The sequence below is a fragment of the Perognathus longimembris genome, unplaced genomic scaffold (assembly GCF_023159225.1).
Source record: "Perognathus longimembris pacificus isolate PPM17 unplaced genomic scaffold, ASM2315922v1 HiC_scaffold_154, whole genome shotgun sequence".
Lineage (NCBI taxonomy): Eukaryota > Metazoa > Chordata > Mammalia > Rodentia > Heteromyidae > Perognathus > Perognathus longimembris.
In genome coordinates, this window is record NW_025956551.1 from 4,618 (window position 1) to 30,600 (window position 25,983).

At 44.1% G+C, this 25,983-nt stretch overlaps 1 pseudogene; it reads left to right on the top strand.

Annotated features, from left to right (window-relative positions):
- On the top strand, positions 1-22,994 carry LOC125344555 (annotated as a pseudogene).
- Positions 22,995-25,983: the final 2,989 nt, after the last annotated feature.

A 25,983-nucleotide genomic window follows, 5' to 3' on the forward strand; every position in this document is an offset into this window, starting at 1 on the left:
ATGGATGGCTTTCAGTGGAGAGAGGCTGGCTGCTACACAGGGTATACCATAACTGCCATTATGTTTGCTGAATTTGTGGAAACTGTTGCCAAAGGAGTTGTCCTCCAAGAGGAGCATCCTGGAAAATTCTGGAAGGTGTCAGAAACATGCCTCTGCCTGTGGTCCACATGGGAGTTGGTCAGTTGAGAGGAAGGTGTTGGGGCTCATGCCTAACCATGGCCAGTCTGTCCTGTGAGTTGTGTGGATTTCCAAGTTCTCGCTGTGAATGGGAGATGGTTGGATTCAGTGTGGTCTCACTCCATAGCCAATCAGTGTGGACTGCCTTTTGGTTTACACTGAGAGCATAATGAGAGCTTCCAATACACCATTTATAAGTGCATTCTACTTTTGGGTATACAGTGACATTGGCTGTGCCTGACTGTGGTCTCTCTGTGAATATTGCCAAGGCCTTGTGCTTTATTCAGCAGTATTCTTCATGATAGATAACAACACTCTGGAGGTAACTTAAAAAAGGGAATCGAACTAGTGGTACACTTAAGTCGGTTTATTTTTTATACCACTCTGTACTATCTGTCTCTCATTCAGTCTCTCCCATTATTCTGGCAAGTTAAATAAACCACACCATTGCAGAAGGACTAGGGGAGGTACAATTGTGCTCCACAGCAACATATTGAGGTGGCTTCTGCTAGCCATTTCAGCTAATGGGGGTTTGAGAATAGTGGCTAGAACTTGATTCCATCTGTGGACAGCATCCCTAAGAAGCTGGCCTTGGCACCAGGTACTGACCTGACCACAATACCTGTGAGCTGCAGCTCCCAGAAGTGTTGAAAGTTCCTTCTTGCTGAGTGGTTCTGGAAATCTAAATGGTGAGTCACAGGAGCCTCTGGAGCAGAAGACCATCAGCTCAGCCAGGACAGGTGGTAGATGCCCATGTCCCAAAGCAGAGTGGCAGGCTGGGCAGGAAAGTCCAAAGCCTTTCTCCTTGTACTCACCTTGACTTTCTCCACCTTTCAAAGAGGCTCACTTCTTTTCTTTTAGATTTTTAAGAGTCTTAGGCCTCTTACACTTAGTTGGATGCTTTAGAAAGCACATTTCTTACTTTACATTTTAAAATTAATTTACTTTACTGGTACTATAGAGGTGATATGCAGAGGGATTACAGTCATGTGAGTCAGGTCATTAGTACATTTACTTTCATACAGTGTCTTCTATTCCTCCTTCTTCCACACTCCCTCCCTCCCTCCCGTCTTCACCCACAAGTTGCATAGCTCACATATCATCAGTGTCCAGTGAGTTTCACAGATGTACTTTTTCACACTTTTACCCTCAGGTTCTGTGCCCTCACCCATCCCCCTCCCTAAGACATTCACTTGAACACCATGCATAAGGAATAGAAGACAGAATCATCAAAATAAAGATATAAAAATTAAAAGAAAGAAAGAGGAGGAAGGTCTCTTGCTTCTATATCCTGGAATATGTTTTGAGGTAGATAGATAGATACAAAAGTTTCTGTTACTATGAAGAGGCACACAGACATTGCACCTTTGTGTTTCCAAGAGAGAAACACAGTAGTCTCACTGTGCGAGTATCTAAGATCCTGTATAATTTACCATATCCTAGTGTGTTTTAGATACAATTTTCACATGTCAGAGAGAACATGCACCATTTGTAGCTCTGAGCTAGGCTTGCCTCACTTTACATGGCTTCTTCTGGTTTCATTTCGCTGCAAATGACATTATTTTATTCCTTCTAGTGGATGTATAAAACTCTATTGTGTATAAGTACCACATGTTTTGATCCACTCGTCTGTTGTAGGGCACGTGGGCTGTTTCTATGTCTTAGCTGTTGTGAATGGTAGAGCAATGAACATGGATATTCCGGTGTCTTCATCATATCATGGCTTGTGGTATGCCGGGTAGATGCCCCAGAGTGGTATAGTGGGGTCCTAGGGAACGTCCATGGTTGTTGTTTTTTTGGTTTCGTTTTTTGAAGAACCTCCCGGCCACCATCCTTTTCTACCAATACTGTAGTATGGTTCCCTTTTCCAATATTTGTTGTTTGAATTCACAATATTTGCCAATCAAACTGGTGCGAGATGGGATCTCAGAGTTGTTTTGATTTACGTTGTCTTTCTGGCCAGGGATGATAAGCATTTCCGCATGTGTTTTCTTGTCATTCCTACCTCTTCTTCTGAAGTCTTTCTTTGGCTCTGTCGCTCATTTAGTGGTTCGTTTATTAGGTTTGGAACAGGTTCATTTCTTCAACTCCTTGTATATATTGGATATAGGCCTTTGTTTGACATATTGCTGGTGAAGATCTTCTCCCCATCTGTTGTCTACCTTAGCTGTGCAGAAACTTTTAATTTTGATGTAGTTCCAATTTTCAAGTCTCTCTTGTATCTGATTGTTAACATGTTTTTGTTTCCAAAGAGAGGTTGGCCTCAGGAGCAGGATGTTATTTTTCTCACTCTATCACCACTCTTCTCCTCTGCTTCTTCCACACACAGAATGCTTAAGTTGGCTTGTAGTTTTTGAAATGTTTTTGTGCAACCTAACATACTTTTGAAAGTCTAGGTAGTAGGGGATGCAAGAGGGTGGATGGAAAGGCAGACAGAACTTTGCATATGACCTTGTTTTCAGTCCCTCAGAGGTATTAGACTTCATAAATGCTCCTGGTATCTAACCTTAAAACATTTTTAATTGTTGAGGAGGCAAAAGAAGTTTGTGTTCAACAACGATGGCATTTTTTAAATGTAGTTACTGATTATGATGAAGAAGGGGAAGAAGGAAAAAGAGGAGGTAGGAGGAGAAGGAAAAGAAGGAAAGAAGAAGGAGAAGAAGAAGAAGAAGAAGAAGAAGAAGAAGAAGAAGAAGAAGAAGAAGAAGAAGAAGAAGAAGAAGAAGAAGGAGCAGCAGCAGCAATAGGAATTGTTCTTGAGTTATTTGCTACAAGTCTCACCTTGTAGTTGCTAATAAATTAGTGAGATGAAGGGATTCCTCAAACAACGACCTTGCTTTTATTTAAGAATTTGATTTAAAAATATTGATATTCCCAGGCCCACACAGGAACCTACCATGGCCTTGCCCCTCTCTGCCATCCACTCTGAACAAAACAATTGGGATTGTGATGAGTGTCTTCTCAGGGACCCTAGGTCTGTGAGTTACTTGTAAAAGCAATGCTGCAGTGAGTACCAGTTACTGTGGCTTTGAAGACTCCACCAGCAGCCAAGATGGCCTCCAATAAATTGCAGACAGCCAAGGCCAGAGAGGGGCTCTGTGTTCCAACAGAGGCATTTCTTGCCTGTGTCAGAAGGCACCACAAGCAAAGGTAAATTGACCAAGACTGGTTTGAAGAGAACCATTGCTGTGAAGTGTGAGTGCAAGGGTGCATCCAGGTTGTAGAGAATGTGGTTATGCATACTGTAAGTGTGACAGGTATGTGCACATGTGTGTATGCTGTGTGTCCAAGTACATGGGGCATTCGCATGTATATGGGGTGTAACTCTTGCATGTGTATACACATGTGCATTCTGGATATGTGTGGCTTTGTGTGTGTATGGTAATTAGCACATGTCCATACATCAGTATTGCTAGCATGCCGTGTCAAAGCCTGTGGCATCATGAACTTCCATCAAGTCCACCCACAGCTTCAATACCTTGAGTTGTCCTGTTTGCCCAGATTGGGTGTGTGTCCTAGTTTGCAAATAACCTGATACCTGTGAACATCTGTACAGAGAGGGCAGTGCTCAACACCTGTGTTTGTCCCCTGCCAGGACCAAAGTGTCTCTACAGCAAGGGGAAACTGGATGGGAGCTAATGATTTGGGAATGTGTGGCTGTGTTCCTGTTTGGGAGGCCAGGTGGCAAAGATGAGGAACATGTGTGGGATTGTGGGAATAATAAAGAAGGAAGAAGAAAAACAGAGAAAGTATCTCATGAGCAGTCATGAGCATTGACTCTTCCAAGTGAATGGTCTGTCTGGCACGTTCATGATTTGTCAATCAGCTGCTCCACATTGAGCTATCAAGATATGAGCTCTGGATTGTGCTACACTGGCAGAGCAGGCTGAGTCTCCCAAGGGCAGTCCCCAAAGCAGGAAGGTGGCTAGCCCAGGAAGTTGCTGGGCCCTCAGTGAGTGGCTGTGCCACCTAGGTGACAGTTCAGCTAGGTCCTCTGGGCCCTGGTTTGCTAGAAGAGCCAGACCCTGGACTAATGGCTTGGTGGGTTATCCTCTGGGGCAGTGCAAAGTTCTGACAATGAGTAGTGGTGATATTTGCACATTTTGACTGTGCATAATGCACCAAACTGTATACTTTAAGATGGTTCAAGTGGCAAATTTTGTGATTTATGTATATTTTTACCACCAAAAAATGTAAAGGGGGTGGGTTGCGGGCAGAGTACTTGCCACCCAATCATATAGAGCAACAACTCAAGGGAGAACAACTCATTTTACTCTTAGTGACCCATGACTGTGGTCCTGCTATACCTTTGTCAGGCTTCCTTGGTGGCATCATTTGCATCTCACATTGAAATTGTTCAGTGAAGGGATGGATGAGGGAGGAGTGAGGAAGCCCAAAACAACAACAACAACAAATCAACAAACACTTCACATATTTTGATGACACTTTCATTGTGTATTTCTTTTTGGCCAGTCCTGGGGCTTGGGCTCAGGGCCTGAGCACTGCTCCTGGCTTCTTTTGGGTCACGGCTAGCACTTTACCTCTTGAGCCACAGAACCACTTCCAGCATTTTATGTTACATGTGGTGCCAAGGAATCGAGCCCAGGCCTTCATCAGGCTAGGCAAGGTCTCTTCCACTGGGCCACATTCCTAGCCTGACATCTTCATTTTTTACTGCCTCTGAGGAGAAGGCAGACTAACCTGCTGCCTCTCCCTGAGTAGGATTGTGGAGAGGAGGCAGGAGCATGGGACAGAATGTACACAGAAGGAACAGCCAGGCTACACAACCAACAGGAGCTTCCCAAACAGCCTGCCAGCATCCTCCTCCTGTGAAGAACACAGATCCACTTGGCCCTACTAAATGTGTTTCTATTCCTCTAACACCTTCTTCCTTCAATTGCAATTGTACATTGTGATGTAACTAAACGCCAAAAAACCACAGAAGTGGAAGTGTAAAACACTGATATTTCCCTATGAAAAGTAGAGTAGTTTGGGACACTTAAATAAAAGTAAGTTGCCTTGAAAAGTACAGAATTGTTGGGCACCTGTGGCTTATGACTGTAATCCTAGCTACTCTGGAGGCTGAGATGTGAGGATCACAGTTCAAAAACAGCCTGCTGAAAACTAGAAGAGGGACAATGTCATTCTTTCTGATAGAGGCATAAAATTCCATTGTGTATATGTACCACATTTTCCTGATCCATTTGTCTACTGAGGGCCATCTGGGCTGGTTCCAGATTCTCGCTATGACAAATTGTGCTGCGATGAACATTGTTGTGCTGGTGGCATTACTGTAATTTTTTTTTGTGGTCTTTCGGATAGTTACCCAAAAGTGGGGCTGCTGGGTCATAGGGGAGTTCTATAGTTAGCCTTCTGAGGAATCTCCATACTGCTTGCCAGAGTGGCTGAACCAGTTTACATTCCCACCAACAATGAAGTAGGGTTCCTTTTTGGCCACATCCCCTCCAACAATTGTTATTGTTAGTTTTCTTGATATATGACATTCTTACTGGGGTGAGATGGAATCTCAGGTTTGTTTTGATTTGCATTTCTTTTATGGCCAGTGATGTAGAGCATTTTTTCGTATGTCTCCTGGCCATTCTCATTTCCTCATCAGAGAAGTCTCTTTGTAAGTCTTTAGCCCACTTGATGAGGGGGCTATTGGTTCTTTGTGGTTTTGTTTTGGAAGAATGTAATTTTTTTAGTTCTGCATATATTTTAGATATGAGGCCTTGGTCCATTGAATGGCCCATAAAGATCTTCTCCCAGTGTGTGGGCTTTCTCTTTATCTTGGGAGCTAAGTCCTTTGCCATGCACAAGCTCTGCAGTTTGATGCAGTCCCATTTGTCTAACCTTTCTTTGATTTGTAGCCTTTCTGGGTCTTTGTTAAGGAAGTTCTGTTTGTGCCAAAGAGCCCAAGTGTTTCTCCTACTTCTTCCTTTAGTGTTTTCAGTGTTTCTGTTTTGATTTTGAGGTCTTTAATCCATTTGGAAATGATTTTGGTGCAGGGTGATATATAAGGATCTAGTTTTAGTTTGTTGCATGTGTTGAGCCAGTTTTGCCAGCAGCATTTGTTAAAGAGGCTATCTTTCTTCCATACTATTGTTTTAGCTCCTTTGTCCCATTTTTAAGGAAATGGAAGGACTTGGAAATGTTTATACTAAGTGAAGGGAGCCAGACCCAAAGAAACATGGACTCTATGGTCTATAGGGAATAATTAGTACAGGTTTAGGCAAGTCATAGCAGAGCATCACAAGGCCCAATAGCTATACCCTTATGAACACCTAAGATGATGCTAAGTGAAATGAACTCCATGTTATAGAGAAAATTGTTATATCACAGTTGTAACTACTTTCAACGTTCTATGTGTATCTGTAGCTTCTATTATTGATGATATTCTTGTATCACCTTCCTGTGGTTGTACCTACACTATCTCTGTAATCTCATCTGAATATATTGGAAACCGTGTATACTGGTATTGGAACTATGAAATTGAAAGGGAATACCAAAATTGAGAGACACTGGGTAAAAAAAGACAAACAACTAAAAAAAATCAATATTTGCAAAACTGTTTGGTGTAAATGAACTGAACACCTCAGGGGAGGAAAGGGTAAGGTAACAAACAGTACAAGAAATGTATCCAATGCCTTATGTATGAAACTGTAACCTCTCTGTACATCAGTTTGATAACAAAAATTTGGAAAAAAAAAAAAGAAATTAAAGGCAATGTCCAGAATGACAGAAACATATCTGTTAAAGGTCTACTATCATAATTTGTTTAGGAGAATGAAACCATATCTGAAAAATTACTTCTTACACACTAGGAAATTTGTATAAATGTAATGGAAAATAAGTGTTGACAAGAATATTAGGAAACTGGAAGCTCTGTGCATTGTAGGTCACTTAGTAGTTTAACAATTCCTGAAAAAATTTAAACAAAAAATTACCATATGGTTCAGTAATTCCAGGCATAGGTATAGACCCCAAGAACTAGAAATAGGTATTTAAACAAATACTGGCCATAAACATTCATAGCAGCCCTGCTCACAATGCTCAAATGCATGTTTTACAATTGACGAATGAATAAATAAATTATGGTACATATATAATGATTATTAAGATGTAGAAAGCAAATAAAATCCTGTTACCTGCTGTACCATGGATGAACCTTGTAACTGTTAGGCTGAGTGAATTTGAAGTCACATATTGTACAATTTCAGCTAAAAGAAATATCCAAGATATGTAAATTAATAGAGATAGAAATCAGATTAATGGTTTCCTGGGGGCTCAGGCAAAGAGAAATGGACAGTAACTGCTTACTGGGCATAGAATCTCCTTTGAATGTGATAAAATAAAAATCTTTAAAATAATTGATGGCTATCAAAAAAATAATAGGTTTATAAGAAAGCCAACATCATTTCTCACGTACTTTTTTGCTAAATATGCATTACAAATTCCATTCTCAACTGCCTGAATCCAGCAATCAAGATTGTTAAATCCCTCAATTTGTTTCTTGAGCTATCTATAAATATCAGTTACATTGTGAGTGGGGCGGGGGAAGGGAACAAGAACATTGTTTAATGATGTTCTGGACCCATTTTTCCCATTTAGGAATCTATGGATATGCAGTGAAAGCCATTGAGTAAGGGAAGTTAGCAAGACTGAAATAAAGGAAATGGCTTACAAATTAAAAATGGTATTGTCCACTTAGACAGTGAATGATTTCTTTTGTAGGCTTTTCAATTTAGATTTATTTGTTTGTTTGTTTGTTTGGTAATTGTGCGGGTCATGGGGCTTGTGCTCAGGGACTGGGTGCTGCCCTTGAGTGTTTTTGCTCTACTACTTGAGCCACAGCTTTACTTCTGGTTGTTTGGTGGTTAACTGGAGCTATGAGTCTCATGGACTTTCCTGCCTGGACTGGCTTTGAGCAGCAGTCCTAGGATCTCAGTCTCTTGAGTGGCTAGGATTACAGACGGTGTCTGGTACCAGTACACAGCTTCATTTAGATTCAAACTAAATAGCACTAAGATATACTTTCTATAAATCAGGCCTGGCACATTATTTTCCATATCAACGGAGTAGTTTATTTTATAAATAACTGACACACTGCACTCTTTTGCAGGAATGCTATATGCTTTGGGGGACTTCCATAGCTGATTATGAAATGGTCTTAGTTCCTTCTACCATAGCCTTGACATTTATTTCCAAATATGGCCATATTCTTGTTTTCCAGAGCATCTAAGTAGGAGTTAATGGTTCTGCCACTGCCTGAGATTATGCTGATGTTGATTATTCAGGATGTTCTACAAAACCCCTGTTTAGTGATGAAATGCTTCTCAGAATAAAACTGGTGCAGCCCTGTGAATGCCCACCTGCATAAATATTAAGACAAGTAGGTAGAGAGAAAGGGCGAGGGTGGAGGAGGGGGCAAAATGAGGGAGGAGGTAACAAGTTGAACAAGAACTATACTCACTGCCTTACATATGAAATTGCAACCCCTCTGACTTCACTTTGACAATAAAGGGGTGGGGGAGACAAGTAGGTGTAACTTGTTGCCAAATTTTGGTGTTGGTGGCCTGTGCCAACTATGCAGTGTCAGTATACTGGCATGCCAGATCCCTAATGCCTTCTATCCTAGCATGAAGTTTGAGAAGCATTACATTAATTTCTGCCATTGTTGTCTTCAAGTTCCCATTCCTTGTGCCTTCTCTGTCTGCTTCCCTTTGAAAGAGACATGGGGAGAAATGGGAGGAGGACCCAAAACCAGTATGACAAATAGTTGTACTCTACTTCTACCTTTGTCTGGGACCTTTTTTCCATTCAATATCTTCCTAAAAACCAGATTATGGAGGCTCTGGAGACTGATTATAGTATTTCTAGGTAATGTCAAAGACAGTCCAGAATCCAAGGCAGAGGATTAGTTTCACTGTTGATGGACCAAATTTTCTCTCTTGACAACTCAGAAATTTTACAGTTTATGCTCAAAATCCAGGAGCTCAACACAGAAATGGTTTTGTTGTTGTTTTACCCCTGATCATAATCCTCAAAGAAAGTTCAGATCTAGGTTCAGTACAGAAAATTACACACACACACACACACACAACATAGAGTATATTGGGGTATGCAAGAATTTGGTATGTTTAAGAGTTTTTTGTTTGTTTGTTTGTTTTTGTCATTCCTTGGGCTTGGACTCAGGGCTGGAGCACTGTCCCTGGCTTCTTTCTGCTCAAGGCAAACACTCTACCTCTTGAGCCACAGTACCACTTTTGGCTTTTTCGATTTATGTGGTGATGAAATCCTCCTGTTTCCTTCTCTTGGAGCTCATTTTGCTTACCCTCATCTTTATATAATCCTATGTACATTGCTGTTGAGCTATTGTGATCCTCTGATAGGTCTATCCTAGACTGTTTTATGTTTGTTTAGTAGTTGTTTAGATTTAGATACATAATGTAAAGTGGCTGACCCAAACATGTGGAAATACGATTTGAAAAGAAGTTTGTTATTTTGCAGACCTGGTCTCTGCTGCTCTCCCCCTTCCTCCCCAACCTCCCCACCCCCCCTGCACAAACAATCATATATCAAGGAGATCATGCGCCGTTTTTCTCCGTGTTCCTGGCTTGTCTCGCTCAACATTATTTGTTCAAGCTCTGACAATTTTCCTGCAAATACCAATATTTTATCATTTCTAATTGCTATGTAGTATCCCATTGTGTACAGGTACTGCATTTTTGGATCCATTCATCTGTAGTGGGTCATCTGGGTTGTTTCCATATTTTGGCTATTGTGATTTGTGCAGCAATAAACACGGATGTGCAGATGTCTTTATGGTAAACAGGGACCTGTTGTTCATGATAGATGCCTAGGAGTTATATTGCTGGGTCATAGGGTATGTCTGTGCTGAGCTTTCTGAGGAACCTCCATACTGTTTTCCAAAGTGGTTGTACTAGTTTGCTCTCCCACCAGCAGTGGAGAAGGGTACCTCTGTCCCTGCATCCCCTCCAACATTTGTTGTTGCCTCAGTTCAGTGTATAGGCTATTCTAACTGGAGTGAGGTGGGATCTCAGGGTTGTTTTTATTTACGTTTCCTTTACTGCCAGGGATGTTGAACATTTCCTCATATGTTTCTTTGCCATTTTTATTTCTTCTCCTGTGAAGTCTGTCCTTAGCTCCTTTGCCCATTTCCTAATTGGTTTACTGGACTTAAAGGGGGTTAGTTTTTTGAGTTCTCTGTAGATGACGACTAATAGGCCTTTGTCTGTTGCTGTGCTGGTAATGATCCTTTCCCATATGGTTGGTTGTCTTTCTAGTTTAGTGGCTATGTCTTTAGCTGTGCACAGACTTTTTATTTTGTAGTAGTCCCATTTGTCGAGTCTCTCACCTATCTGCTGTGCCCTTGGGACTCTGTTAAGGAAGTGCCTGCCTACTATCCTGTACATCAGTAGTTTTGGGGTTCCAGGTATGATATTGAGGTCCTTAATCCATTCTGAGTTGATCTTGGTGCATGGTGATAGGCTAGGGTCCACGTTGAGTTTTCTACATGTGGCTGCCTAGTTTTCCCAGCACCAGTAGTCGAAGAGGCTATTGTATGTCTTTAGCTCTTTTGTCAAATATCAGCTGACTGAAAGTATGCAGCTTTGTTTCTGGTCTTCTATCCTATTCCATTGATCTTTGGGTCTGTTTTTATGCCAGCCAAGAGGGTTTTTTTTTTTTTTTTGGCCAGTCCTGGGCCTTGGACTCAGGGCCTGAGCACTGTCCCTGGCTTCTTCCCGCTCAAGGCTAGCACTCTGCCACTTGAGCCACTGCGCCGCTTCTGGCCGTTTTCTGTATATGTGGTGCTGGGGAATCGAACCTAGGGCCTCGTGTATCCGAGGCAGGCACTCTTGCCACTAGGCTATATCCCCAGCCCCGCCAAGAGGGTTTTTTAATTAAACTAATTGCAGGGTTTTTCTTAAATTTCTTTGTCCTCTTTTGGTTTATTTCCTGTTTTCAGTATGGTTGGTTTGTTGTTGTTGTTGTTTTAATTTATGTGCCCTTTGTCCTGTGGTGCATGTAAGTTTATCTGATTTGGGGAAGGGAAAGGAATTGCAGAAATGTTGGAACAAAGGCTTCGGCAATACTCACTGGACACTATGTTGGAAACAAACTCTACAACTTGAATGGAAGGGAGTTTGTATGTGGGGGAATTGGGAGAAAATGAGGGAGTGGTGACACTGTTCAAAAAGGAATGTACTCATTATCTTACTTATGTAACAGTAACCCCTCACCTTTACAATAAAATTTAAATTAAAAAAATAAATAAAAGAAGAGTCTAGGAGTGAAGGATAGTCCCTGAGGACAAAACCCTTTGCTCTCTAGCAGTCTGTCACCAAAAGTTAGCTTTTAGGTTTCAGGAGGTGGGTTTTCTGTATCATCAGTCTCAAATTCCAAGCCAGAACTCCAAATTATCTGTTTTCCACTCCTGGGTCTGTCTGGCTTGCTCTGGTGAGTTTTCCAGTGAACCCTGACCTAGGTTCCATGACTCCTGATGATTCAGCCCTAGAGTTAAATCCCTCAGGTCTTTGGTGTACTGAAGTTTGTTGAAGGTACTTCTATTGATCTCCCAAGGATTCAGCCTGTCTGGCTCTACTATCACCCCCCAGGGGCTGAGACCACAATTCAAAGGAGGCAGAGCAGAAACCAACTTTGTTTCTAGATTGGAGTTTAGAGAGAAAAGAGGGAGGAAGAAGTAGAGAAGGAGGAAGAGGAGGACCAGGAGGACGAGGACAAGCAGGACGAGGAGGATGAGGAGGACTAGGAGGACAAGGAGGATGAGGAGGAGGAGGAAAAGAAAGCTCTTTACAGAGAGAACAGTCAAGTGGTTGGAAGCCTTGGCAACAAGAGGCACAGATCTAGGCAGAGGTGGGAGGAGGGCTCAGAGAGGGGCCCAGAGGAAGCAGAATGGGACATTTAGACTTCCCTTTCTTCCCCAGTGACAGCAGAGCTGCTGCAGGTTGGAGGAGGGGGGGGAGGAGTCAGGGGTGGTGAAGGTTGAGGGGGCACAACATGTATAAACCCTGGGCCACTGGGCCTGTGATGGAACTAGAACAGTCACAGCAGGGTGGTGATTTCTGTCTGCTGGCTGCCACCTGCATTCATTGGTTCATTGCATTCATTCCCCAACTCCAATGCCCACCCTGATTGGAGTTTGCATTTCAGCACTCATGTATGTGCCTTTGCCCAGGGGAGTTTCTCTAAGTCCTGGTGTTTCCCCAGATCCCTGGTTCTCTTGGCTTCTCTTCAGTGTCTCATCTGGGGCTAATTGTCTCTGAATTGTTTGTCCCCAAACAAAGCTTAAGGGAAGCGGGTAATAAAACTTTTTGTTATTGCGGGTTTGTTTCTGAAATAGAAAGTGTAGGAAAAGGAAGACAAGAGAACATTTGAAAATCAGAGCTTCCAGGGACTCCTGGAGCAGGCCCAGAGCTCAGTTCAATCAGTTACCAGCTGCTGTCAACTCCAAAGTGCAATGTTCTCTCCTTGGACAACAGTTGGGGATTGCTCCCCAGCATCTGTGAGAAAGGTGATGTCCTCTTAGTAGGCATTCTTTCCTGAGATCTATTCTGGGATTTGTTTGAACCATGGAGAAGATAGCACATCATGTACACTCATGCCTCCTGAGTCTCTGGGTGGAAATGTTCTATTAGGGGCTCATCCAGTGAGCAGTACTCACACATATAATTCAAATTTCACAGCTCACTTGGTTTTTTGTTTGTTTGTTTGTTTGTTTTTGTTTTTCTTTTGCCAGTCCTGGGCTTGGACTCAGGGCCTGAGCACTGGACTCAGGGCCTGAGCACTGTCCCCTGGCTTCTTTTTGCTCAAGGCTAGCACTCTGCCACTTGAGCCACAGCACCACTTCTGGCCGTTTTCTATATATGTGGTGCTGGGGAATCAAACTCAGGGCTTCATGTATAGGAGGCAAGCACTCTTGCCACGAGGCCACATTCCCAGCCCAGCTCACCTGTTTTGCAAAGCTCAATTAGCTTCTAATTGGAGGGGAAACCAGATATTGCTTCCCTACAGCAGAGCTAATGATTTAATCACTATATCGGACAACATAGTTATTAATTAGGCTAATGCTGATACTGTATAGAAGTGATAATTGAACACAGATCTTGTTAAATTCTGTAGTTGGATTCCTGGTGGAGTATTCAAGTGTCAGCTGTTGCTATCAGGTTTATAAATGCAAGAGAAGACAAGGGGATGAAAGACTAAAGGGGGGAAGACTGGAAGCTGGAGGGGCAACTGCTCACTGTCCTTGGAGCTATGGGTCTGCTGGAGGGAGGGAGCTGAAAGGAGAACCAGTTGGGACACCCTTGAGTTCCAGAACACTCCAGGCTTGAGCCTAGCACTGATTCTCCAGCCATGTGCTTACCCAGGCTTATCCCTAAGGAAATGTTGTGAGAAGGACTATCTATAAAACCTACATGGTAGATACAACCCTGCCTAAATTCACCCTGGCAGAGGCCCAGAATGCAGTGTGCAGTTGTTTATATCTGCTGGCAAGAGATCACTGCTGCCTAGCCTCCCACCCTTCATCTCTAGTTCCAGTCAGGTGTCCACAGGGAGTCAGCAAAAAAGGGCTGCCCTGGGGAAGAAGGATGCTGCTTCTGAAGCCCAGATTCTGGGCTTGATTTGTGGCCAAGGGCAGCAACAAAGATTATTAATACTTACAATTGGCCTCTCCCCTTCCTCCAGCAGTCACTAAGGGTAAAAGAACAGGAAAGGTCAGGGTCCTCCTTTCTGTCACTTTCCATTTCTAATCTTGTCTAGTAGTGACAGGGCTCCAGGTCAGATCTACATGCTCTCCAAAAGTGCATCTTTCAAACTGGTTCCTTGGCTTGGCTTACCTAATCCCAGAGATGTGGTAGGGCCAAGGCAGATTCCCAACCCTCTTGGCCTCTGGATTCCTGCATAAATTGGGCTCAAGATGCTGAGTCAAAAACTGGCCTTGCCTCAAGAGAGAGTTTGTGCGCCTCAGAATTTAGCAGAAAATGCAGGCACCTCTACAATCTGGTTGCAAACTTTAGAAAAGCCATATTAAGCATCACCTTCCTCAAATGGTCTCAGGGTGTGATTTTAACACATATTGTACATTTCTGCGGATCTTCTTAAAATTTTTCCTTGCTCTTTGGCTTAACAACATCAGCAAAATATTCTGTTTTACCACTTGAGCCACAGTTCCACTTCCAGTCTTCGGGTAGCCTGCAAAGGCTGACTAGAACTGTGATCCTCAGGTCATAGCCTCCCTGAGTAACTGGGATTACAGGTATAAACCTGCAAAAGTTGTGACTTGGGGCTGGGAATATGGCCTAGTGGCAAGAGCGCTTGCCTTGTGCACATAAAGCCTGGGTTCGACTCCTCAGCACCATATATGTAGAAAAGGCCAGAAGTGGCGCTGTGGCTCAAGTGCCAGAGTGTTAACCTTGAGCAAAAAGAAGCCAGGGACAGTGCTCAGGCTCTGAGTCCAATCCCCAGGACTGGCAAAAGGAAAAAAAAAAAACAAAAAACAAACTTGTGACCTTCCAGTGGCACATTGTTTCTTGCTGAGGAAAATACTGGTCCTCCTCTGAGCACAGGTACTTATTCCTGAGATAGAGTGAAGAGTGAACACAAAATCAAACTCTTCCAATAGGGCAATCCTCCTCGTTACTAACATTAAGATTTTCAGACTGTAAACATAAAAATAGAGGACATCTGATTAAGCTACAACCTCCCCAAAGCAAACATCTGAAACCAAACTTTTGGGGAGCTGTAGACATGCTAGCTGGTTCAGCTGTCAGGACTTACTAATAGTGTCCATTCTGGAATGATCAGAATGTCTCAGGAGTGACCCTCTAAGCCCACGTGAGTTAGCAACCAGATCTGTGTCAAAGATTTACCTTTGTAGCTGTTTGATGTCACTCACAAGAGGAGAGAAACCATAAGAAATTACTATATAAAAAGGAATAAAGTGAAATCAGAGATGCTTATTCTTATAGGCCATCCCTGTTAGTACAAAATAGATTAGGTGCACAGACTTCAATATAAACATGACATGAGATTCATGCAAATGAAAACCTGTCTGCATCAATCTCACTTTTCTTCAGAGTGGCACAAGAAGTCCGAGTTTGCCCTTTAATGTATTTCTCAATTAGATTTAAACATCACTTTGACATAATTTCAAGTCATGTAGATTTCTGACTTCAAAAAAAGTAAGTCCAATGAAGTCTCAGAGCCAGGATATGGGGTTTATTATCCTTCCTGGGATAATAATGAAGGGGCCTGTGGCCCCTTTTGAATGCCATTTATCTTCCCTGGAAGAGTCAGAAACAAGCTGTTCTGCTAGTGGAAGTCAGATTTCCCTGGGGTTGGAAGGAGAACCTGGCAATCACCTGCATTTAGGAGTGTCTTGAGGCACGATCTCTGGGCCCAGGCACTAAATCATTTTGTACAGGGGTACTATGAAAAGGAGACAGTGTTTGGTTTGGCAGGTCAGAGAGAAAGCACACTGTTTCAGATAGCCTTTGAACCCTAAATCTTAACTCAGGGGGTAATGAGGATAAAGTGAATTGCGTTTGCGCCCAAAAATGGCTAAAGGGAGATCTACACCTCTCTCTGCCCGCAAAGATGTTCCCTCCTTCTGGGCACCATCTTTATGTCAGTGAATGACTAATGGCTGGATCAGCAGGATGTCTCTAGAAAGGGGCAAGGCCCCCAAAGGGCAAAGGGCACCAGCAGGAAACAGGAAGGGTATTAGGGTTTTACACTGAAGGCTTTGTTTGCTTTCTTTTTATTGTCTAAAATGGAGTTTAGCACTCAGACACTGCTGGTCATGTTTGTTCCTGGAGATTCCTAGGTGCCTCTGCTAGCTAGCTATCACAGGCCCACCTATCTGGAGCTTCTTCTCTCACAGCAGGGTACTGGGAGCCTCCAGTGCCCAGGGATACCTGGTGCTGCTAGGTCAGCTGCTCACAGTGCCCAGAAGAAGCACTTCACCTCTACCCCCAGGACTTTTCTTCCCACTAAAGCATTTCACTTCTCTCTACCAGGGCCAGAGCTGGAAGCCATTTTGGGGACTTTTTGGTGGACCTCAGTGGGCCCCAAGGCATTCATTCCCAATGTGTGTCTGAGACCTAGCACTCTCCTGGTGCCTCCCATGCCACACACAAGCACACTGGCCTGCACACTCGCACCTCTCAGGCACATTCTCGTCTCGTCGTCATGCACCCTTTCCTAGCTTGGCACACACACTTGCAGACATAGCACTGCAAGCTAGGAAGACAAGAAAATAAAATTCATTACTGATAGAAAATATCATGTTACTGTTTCTCTCTGGACAAAGGAGATCCCTTCACCTTTTATGTGGCGCAAACATTTGTTTTTGTCCCTGCTGGACATTGCATAGAATCGAACAATTGGTTTGCAAGCAACTGGTGGCAGTTTTGAGCAGGGAGGTAGAGCCTTCCTCTTGTCTCTGCCGGGCTTGCACACCCAGCAAGCAGGCTTGACTCGGCCCTCCTTGCTCGGCCTGGACTGAGGGAAGCAGGGCCCCCAAAATGACAGTGACCTGATACTCATGCTTTCCCCTCTCCCTCTCCCTCACCAAACCCAGCTGTGTGTACTGCACACAAATCGTATCACAATTTTCACCTCCAGTGGCTCTTCCAGTAAAGCTGAGTGGGAGGAGTTACCTCCTTCCCCTCGCTTGCCTACAATCCTGAGTCAGCTCAGTCATTTCCGAGGATTTAAACCAATAGTCGTTCCTCTCCCCGCCCTCCGGTAGCGCCCCCACCCACCCCCCCATAGCGTCTGCTCCAGAGCAGGCTTAACCTTAGTTGACCCAAGGAAGGGACACTTTGGCTCTGGGCCCTGATCCAGGGCTCCCCGGGAGATCGGGAGATCGGGCTTGCCTTTTTTCTCCTTTTTCTTTTTCTCTCCGTGATAACCAAGTACTCAATTCACCCCGCCCCCGAGTGCCCTTAGTGTTTGGACACAAACTCTCCAAGTAAAATTAGCCCTATCCAGTTCAAAAGCTCATTTCGGGTTGGGAGCCCGGAAGAGTTTGAGTTTATGGGCCAAAGAGCCCCGAGTATGGACCCTTCCCTCTGAGCCCCGGTGGTTCCCTCCTGACTCACTGAGAACTAGAACTATGGCTTCCGCCCCCGCCCCCAGAATGCAGGGTGGGGATCCTGGCAAGAAACTGGAGCTGGGAAGTGCTACTTGAAAAGGTCCCGGGCTGGAGCCACAAGTGTTTGGTTGCTTCTTACTCTTCACTTTCTCTGCCTCTCACTCCTTCCCAAACTGTGTGTAGACATCAGCACTTAGGACCCTCTGAGTTGGAAATATTTCAAAGTGCTTTTGTTGGCTTTTTTGTTTTATAAGCGAACCCCACACTGTGCCCAAAGGATTTATTATCTCCTCACATCCTAAGGATAGCTATAAATAAGTAAACAAATAAGTTAAGCATCACGACAGCATGCATCAGGACCACTCCATGTTCGAGGGTCTCTCTTGGACAGACATGTGATCATTTGTTTTCCCTGCAGTTGGCGTTTTTTCCACACTTTCTCCTCTCCAGAAATTATGGTAAAGAATGGATTGTTCTGCAGGAAAGACAGTATTTGCTTATCCTTGAATTGTCTTCCCAAATTGGTGAAGCCTGACTTGTACCAGACAAATGACAGCATTTACCTATCACACTCCACACCCCATCACCTTATTCCATGACAGGTAACTAATCGTTCATTTCTTACAGTCTGCATTGCATTTGAATTAATGTCTAATGGACACTTCCTCTTTCTTTTGTACTACCACCCTGCCAACTCTTCATTTTTGGAACTATAAGCTGCAATGCCAAAAAAAAAATCAAAGCTAGCTCAGGCAGGAAAGGCCATGAGACTCTTTTTGTCTGTGTGAGATTCTTATCTCCAATTAAAAACACAAAAACCAGAAGTAGAACTGTGGCTCAAAGTGGTAGAGCTCTAGCCTTGAGCAAAAGAGCTCAGGGACGGGACGATGCTCAGGCCCTCAGTTCAAGCTCCACAACGGATAAATAAAAATAAAAATGGGGAGTGTGTGATTAAAATAAAATAAAAGATGGTTTGTTTTCCCCCCCCCCAAACAATCATGGGGATGGGGATATGGCCTAGTGGCAAGAGCGCTTGCCTCGTATACTTGAAGCCCTGGGTTCGGTTCCCCAGCACCACATATACGGAAAATGGCCAGAAGTAGCACTGTGACTCAAGTGGCAGAGTGCTAGCCTTGAGCAAAAAGAAGCCAGGGACAGTGCTCAGGCCCTGAGTCCAAGGCCCAGGACTGGAAAACACACACACACACACACACACACACACACACAAACACACACACACACAAAACCAATCATGATGCAAAATGAGAGGGTGAGCAAAAATGTCCTCTTGTGATTTTTCTTTTTTCAGTCCTAAGGAAAAAGAGTTCATATTGTGTTGTGCATGGCTTCTTAATAGGTATTTAAAGCACAACTATGGATCTTATGGCTGGCATCTACCCTCTAGTAAAGAAAGGTCAAAACATGGCAATTCTAATTCTTTTTTACTATCAGATCAGTTCAAGACCCAGTCTTGTGCTTAGTGAAGGCACACACAGTTGAATCAAAAGCCTACTTGTGTCTTGTATTTTCTTGGGTGGAATGCAGTCAAATCATAGGTTAATGTCTCTTATGGTATATAGAACAAGGAGTCCACCAGGGTAAAGAAAAGTAACCAAAGCTCTGGTTTTAACTAGGCTTTAATAGGAAAGCAAATGCTTTCAAGTTTTAAAAGCAGTTCCTTCAGGGTTGTAGCAAGTATACCCAGATGAAATGTCATTTCATCTCATCAAAGTATCCCATCTAAAGTTCATCTGCTTTTTGGGCAGGTGGGGTTACCACAGAACAGATGTCAGCTCAGCAAACATCAGTGCCACCAGAACCAGAACGTCTGACTTTGTGCTTGAAGGCAGGCACAACAGGACCTGAAACAGGTCACATTAGGTAAACTAATTAGAGTGTAAAGCACTTAAGTCTTTTGAGAGAGGGGCATGAAACACCTGCTCAGTGTCCCAGATGTGCCATGATGATGTGGTTCAGTGGTAACAGGGTTCCCCAGTTGTTATACTGCCAGGTGCAGGCTGAGCAATTCTACCAGTTTATCCCTCAGAGCACAGGGGCTTGCAAGCTACAGGTTCAGATAGAAAGGGCTAATTTAGTCTTTCCTCATATGAGGTTTCAGAGAAAATACCTAAAGTAACATTGAACAGTGGCTTCTTCACTCTTCTCTCCCCTCTAATCCCTTCTCCTTTGTTTTCCTCCTCCTCTTCCCTCCCCTTCCCACCTTTCCTTTCCCACCCCTTGCCTTTCCTTCCCCCTTTCTTTCTCTCCTCTCTCCTCCTCTCCTCTCCCTTCCCTTTCTCTCCAGTTCCTTGAGACAGCATTAATTTTTCTCCTGGCAGTGAGTCTACATGATGCTAAAGCTTCTAAATAATTCAGCCTGAACTTCAGCTAAATTCCTTTTTTTTTTTTTTTTAAATGGAGTTCACCATCAACACCTTGCCAGGACCTCAGTGTTCCAAACTCAAAAACAAAATAGCATCGTTCAATAGTTTCTGGATCCCTTTTCATGTCCAATGCTTTAGGAGTTTAGAATTCAATGATGGAATATTGTGTCATGGTTTAAACTGCTTCCTCTGTGAAATGGGTATAGGAATGCACAAACCTCACAGAAACATTAAGACTTAGAGATGAATCCTTCAAATATCTTCAGTGCTGATTGCTTGTGGGGACTTTCTGTTCACACCTACCTCCATAAGTCATAGAAGGAGCCTGGTCAACAGGGAGCTCGCGCGCGCGTGCGCGCGCACGCACACACACACACACACACACACACACAGAGCCCCAGGGACAAAGGTTGATCTGCCACTTGAATTATAAGCTCTTCCACAGTCTGCTTATTAGGAACTTCAAGAGTGAGTTCATTTATACTGGTATTAGAACTAGGAATTGAAAGGGAATACCAAAATTGAGAGACACAGGGTAAAAAAAGACAAACAACTACAAAAGCAATACTTGCAAAACTGTTTAAGTGAACTGAACACCTCATGGGGGGGGGGAAAGGGAAAGGAGGAAGAGGGGGGGATTATGAGGGACAAGGTAACAAACAGTACAAGAAATGTATCCAATGCCTAACGTATGAAACTGTAACCTCTCTGTACATCACTTTGATAATAAAAATTTGAAAAAATAAACATTACAGAAGGAGATATTAGAGTAAAAAAAGAGTGAGTTCATTTAAAAAAAAAGTGTACTTACACAAAAATGGAATAACCTCCCCGCTACTTGTAGTAACAACCAATATGCATAAATACTTTAAGAAAGCTAAAAATATTGACCAAGATTATGAAACAATAGGGATTTATAAAAACTTGCTCACCAACTTAACTTTCAATCATTTTATGTTCAAACTGTCCACAATGCTAGAGTACTAGCCTTGAGCTAAAAATTAGCTCAGGGACAGTGCCCAGACCCTGAGTTCAAGCCTAAGACCAGCACAAAAAGTAGTTCATTAGTGTCTGTGTGTCCAGAGGCGTCTCTGACAATCCTGCCGGCATTAAGAAGACCATCTTCTCCTTCTTGGTTTAAAACCATTTTGTTCGTCATTCAAAGAACTCAAGCAGGGAGGAGAGATGGAAGGGGTAAGGCAAATTTCCGGTTGGTCGGTCGCTGCTGCGTGTGCATGCTTAAGACTCAGCGCGGGTGTGACGCCTTTGGGAGCCTCTTTTTCCCCTTCCTATTTGTCCTTACTGTCCCCTTCCCCCTCCCCCTCTGCCTACTGTATGTACTCTCTTTTCTGGTCACTCGCCCAGGGCGCCTCAGAACACCATCGACTGCCAGCTCACATTTGACCAAGGCGTGCTCATTTAACGGCAGACTAGTCCGGTTGCTGGTCCCCGCGCGTCCCGGCGCTGCGTGTGCCTCTGTCCCCAACCTGACCTTCAGGTTCAGGAGCGGACAGCCTGATCTAGACACCGTGGCTGGGTTCACTGGCGCTCTTAGCCACCTCTCATTCCCTAGGCTTTTCTGATACTCCCTGGACGGCACTGCGATTGCCTCCTCCGGGCTACTCTGGCTCCCCTACACTGTGGGAGCAACTGGGACCCTCACAACACGCGCGCGGTGTCCTGCCCTGGTAGCCGGTTGTGGTTCTTCGAGTTGGATATCGCTGAGGAAGCACTACTGAAGGGAGAAGGCAGCGAGCTTCGGCTGCAGGTGACGATCAGGCGGCGAGCCCCAGATCCATTCCCGAGCGAGAGCCACACCTGGCCCAGGAAGTGGAACAAGTTAGGCACGACCACATCGATTTGCGCCGTTCAACAGAGAGCTACTGGGAGTCAGCGGCGACCCTGGACAACGAACCCTTTTGGCAAGTAGTTAGTGCACAAAGAAAAACTTTGCATCTGTGAAATGAACTGGCGCTGAGTGCACACGCCTTTGCCTCCTCTTGTAGTTGTTGCTCTCACCCTGACTCCATTCATTCTTCCCTCTCTACCCTGAACCTCTCAGCCCAAACCCCTAGTCGCGCTCAGTTTGAGCCCCACTCCATCTCCATTTCAGCTGGTCTTCTATGCTCCAGGCTCTCTGTACGCTGCGCCGGCGAATCCATGAGCCGGCCGGATTCACAGCATGATAATGGACACCGATCTGTACTCTACTCTCCCAATGGCGCCCAAGCCATCACTAACCGCTTGGGATCGGCCCAAGCGAGCTGTGGTGGAGGAGCAACGGCCAACCAGGACCGGGTCAAACGGCCCATGAATTCCTTCATGGTGTGGTCGCGCGGGCAGCGGCGCAAGATGGCCCAGGAGAACCCCAAGATGCACAACTCAAGATCAGCAAGCGCCTGGGGGCCGAGTGGAAGGCCATGTCCGAAGCCAAGAAGCAGCCTTTCGTCGACGAGGCAAAGCGGCTACTCTGGCAGCACATGAAGGAGCATCCGGATTACAAGTACCAGCCGCGTTTTAAGATCACGACGGTCCTCAAGAAGGAAAAGCACTCTGCAGCCCGAGGGCTACTGTCCGCTCGCTCAGGCGGCGCCGGCAGCTGCCCAACGACTGGCGCCTTAGGTGTGGGTGTGGCTTCCGCGGCAGTGGGCCAGCACCTGGAGAGCCCCGGCTTCGCAACAGACAGCGGCTATGCACGCTCCAATGTCAGGGCCAAAGTCACCCACTCAAGCTCGGTGCAACAGTGGCGAAGGCCGCTGCGATGAGGCAAGAGGCGCAGGTGGCCTACGGGCAGCATCCAGGCGCGGGCTGCGAGCACCTGCACTCATACTATCCGCATACACGTGCGCCCAACCCGCCACTGGCGCATCTTTTCGACCTGGGGCGCTCTGCAATACAGCCCTATGCACGACCACGTGAGCTCCCCACGCCCGGGTTATGGCAACCTTCCACACAGTGCCCGGGACATTGCAACGACCCGCCTCGGACGCGGGCGGCACGCACCAGAAATCGGTCGTGGCGGCCACGTCCTGGGAAGCCCCAAAAGCGCTTGGCTCACTGGTGAAGGCGGAGCCTAAAGGCAGCTCTCCCTTTTCAGCGCACTCTTGGGCGCCGTGCCCCGGAGACCTGCGTGAGATGATCAGCATGTATTTGCCAGTGAGTGAGGGTGGAGACCCGGCGACTGCCGTGATGGCTGTGACTCGGAGCCAGCTGCACTCTCAGCCCTGGCACTACCGGGACGGGACTCGGGTGCTATCGTGAATGGCATAATATCCTTGATGCACATCTAGGGCTCCTGGGATGCTGGGCTCCTGCTCACAGTAGCGACGGACAGGGAAGACCGACTTGGCCCAATATGCCCTTGGCTTTTTGTACAGACAGTTCCACTTTCTAGTCAAAATGAAAGTACGAAGAAAACCACGAGGCACGTGCAGCCACTTACTGGGGAGCTCCTAGCAACAACAGTAGCTCACACAAGCCGTGGGTGCAGACTAACTTCAGCGTTTCCTTGGGACGTTTTTCTAAAGTATTTATCACCCACGGAGAACGCAGGGCAAACTTTCTCTGCTTGTGAGGACAAAAAGGCAAAACCATGCGAGACAACGGCAACTTTTTTTTTTTCAGAAAGAATAATTTCTTTTTTTTTTTTCTTTATTGTCTAAGTGTGATACAGAGGGGTTGTACATCAAGGTCCATGTGGAACTTCCCTACCTTCACCTTTTTCAAAGGCTTTGGCAAAAGCCCGCCTGCTGCTGAGGCTTGTTAGCACTTGTTATAAATGTGGTAGTGCAAGTCCAGAAATTCACAAGATTCCTGTAATCATTACTATTTTGAATTCATTTGTTAATTTATTCAAACAGGAATCACCCACCCCATTCCTGCTTCCGACAGTTACATTTTCAGTTTTGCACAACTTTCTGTGTCTGAGCATTCCCATTCACTTTTTTTTTGTATTATTTCTTGTAATTTTATTGTGAAATTTTTATTTGAGGTATTGTAGCTTTTGGAGAAGGAGTCAGATTGTGTACATAGTTTCTTGGAAGCCTTTCCTCTAAAAATTAAAATATTTCCCCTAAAAATGTGTATCGTGCAATACATTTAAGAGAGGAAGAAAGCTTGTTTACTCATAAGATTGAAACACGCTTATCTTATATGCATGTTTTATGAATTCAAAATACAACTAGAAATCTTCTAGATGAGAACCAATCAGCCAGACCTAGATTTCAGGGACTAGCAGTGTCAGGCTTTTCCTGAGCTTTATTCAAAGGAAGGAAAGAAAGTTAAAATCCACAATTGTTTTGTAGCACTGAGTGTTAATACACAATGAAAAAGAATTAAAAGTAATCTCTGCTCAGTATAGCTCTTTAATGCCGTGCATATGGCAAGTTTGTCCATTCCTTACTATGGTTAGGTCTTCCACCTTGCCAGTCGCTTGTCTTCAAGGTATCTTGGTCTTCCAGTGGGACTTGTAAAGCCTAGTGGAGAGACCATGCTGAAGACAGTATGAAAACCATCTTCTGTTCATGGCTCCTCCAATTCTCCTGCGATTAGGATTACAAACAGAATTTTTCTCGATTTAAGAAAACAGTCTCTGAACCAAAGGGCTTAGCTACTAAACACTCTTCCATACACATCCCCAGTCCCTCTCTCCCTATCTTCCTTCTTGGGAAATGGAAAAATAATTGTACTGGTTTTGACACACACACAAATTGGCCACCATCTTCCTGTGTAATCTAGGATGCAAGTGACTAAGCCAACTGAATCCCTAATAAACTTAAAAGGTGTCGAATATCAAGCCATAAATCCCTAATGCTCTATTGAGTTTGCCTTCAAATATGGTTCCTCTTCAGATTAGGTTATTTGTGTTGATATTCTCAAACTAATTGCTTTTGTATTGATTGATATATTATTGGTTAATTACTTTTTTGTATTGTATTGATTTTTTTTTATTGAACTCAGGGTCTCAGGCTTTGGGGCAAGGACTATACCACCCTAGATGTGCCTCTCTCCTCAATTAGCTGCTCTTATTCCTCTGGGTATTAGAGCCTCCAAGGATCCTTGTTATTACAATCAACTAATTTGGTTCTTAGTAAGAACCAAGTTACAATTTTAAATTTCATTTTATTAAGGCTATACTTTTCTTCAGTTGTTTAAATATGTTCTTTACATATGGTTTAGAATCTTTGTGACATGCAATGTCTAGGTCATCTCATGAATGAAGTCCATTGATGATTCTTTCTCTTGACTAGGAATATAATTTTCCCATTCCCATTGACATTTTGGTATCAATAAGACTGATTGTACTTACCATTATCAAAACCAGAATGCATTGTATATTTATAGTGGTCAATAAGTTTTAGTTGCTGTGTTTTGGTTCTGCTGGCAGATTGCGCTGGATCCAGCAGTGCTTTGGGCCTCAGGTGGCCTGTATCGTCCCTATTGGTAATAAGAAATACTCATTCCTAAGGTGTTGATTACATATCCAGCTTTGCTAGGGGAAAAAAAAAATGTCAATAGATGCCTTCTCATGAAAGGATACAAGGAAGAATCAGCATCTTCAGTATAGATTCAAAGCCACTGACATGGGAAAATAAGTCAGTGTTCATTTTTTTTCCCCTGCCCTAATTTACTTAAAGATAACTGGGAACTTAAAAGTATATCTGAATCTTTGAAGTCAGTACTCTTGACAGATGCTGTGGGAACTAGACCTACCATATTCTTGCCCCCCAACCATATTCTTGCTTTACTTGTAGCAAAAGTGGAAACAGAAAATGGCTATTCAATAGGAAGAATGACACTATTTTATCATAATTCAAACGGAGGCACTAGGAGATTGTGAACTTCCAGAATATTTTGCCAATGGTGAGCTTTTAACTCAATCTTATAGAGTTCCATGAAGATAAAACATGCCTCCTGCCTGTAAAAGTTGAACTATGTAACTTGAGAGTACAAATGGGCTAGGGAAAGATGGTGAGGAATGATGAAAGGTGTGACACTGATCATAAGTTTTTGTTCTCATAACCTGACTCCTACAGTTGCAACCTTTGTACACAGCTACCTACAGCCTCATACCTTTCAGTTTCTAGCTAGAAATTAGAATTTGTACATTCTTTAAAAATACAAAATCAATCCAGGTACTAGTGGCTCACACCTGTAACCCTTAGTTACTCAGGAGGCTGAGATCTAAGGATCTCTATTTGAAGACAGCCCAGTAGGAAAGTCCACAAGAGTCATATCTCCAATAAAGTATTCAGAAATGGTACAGTTGCTCAAGTGGTA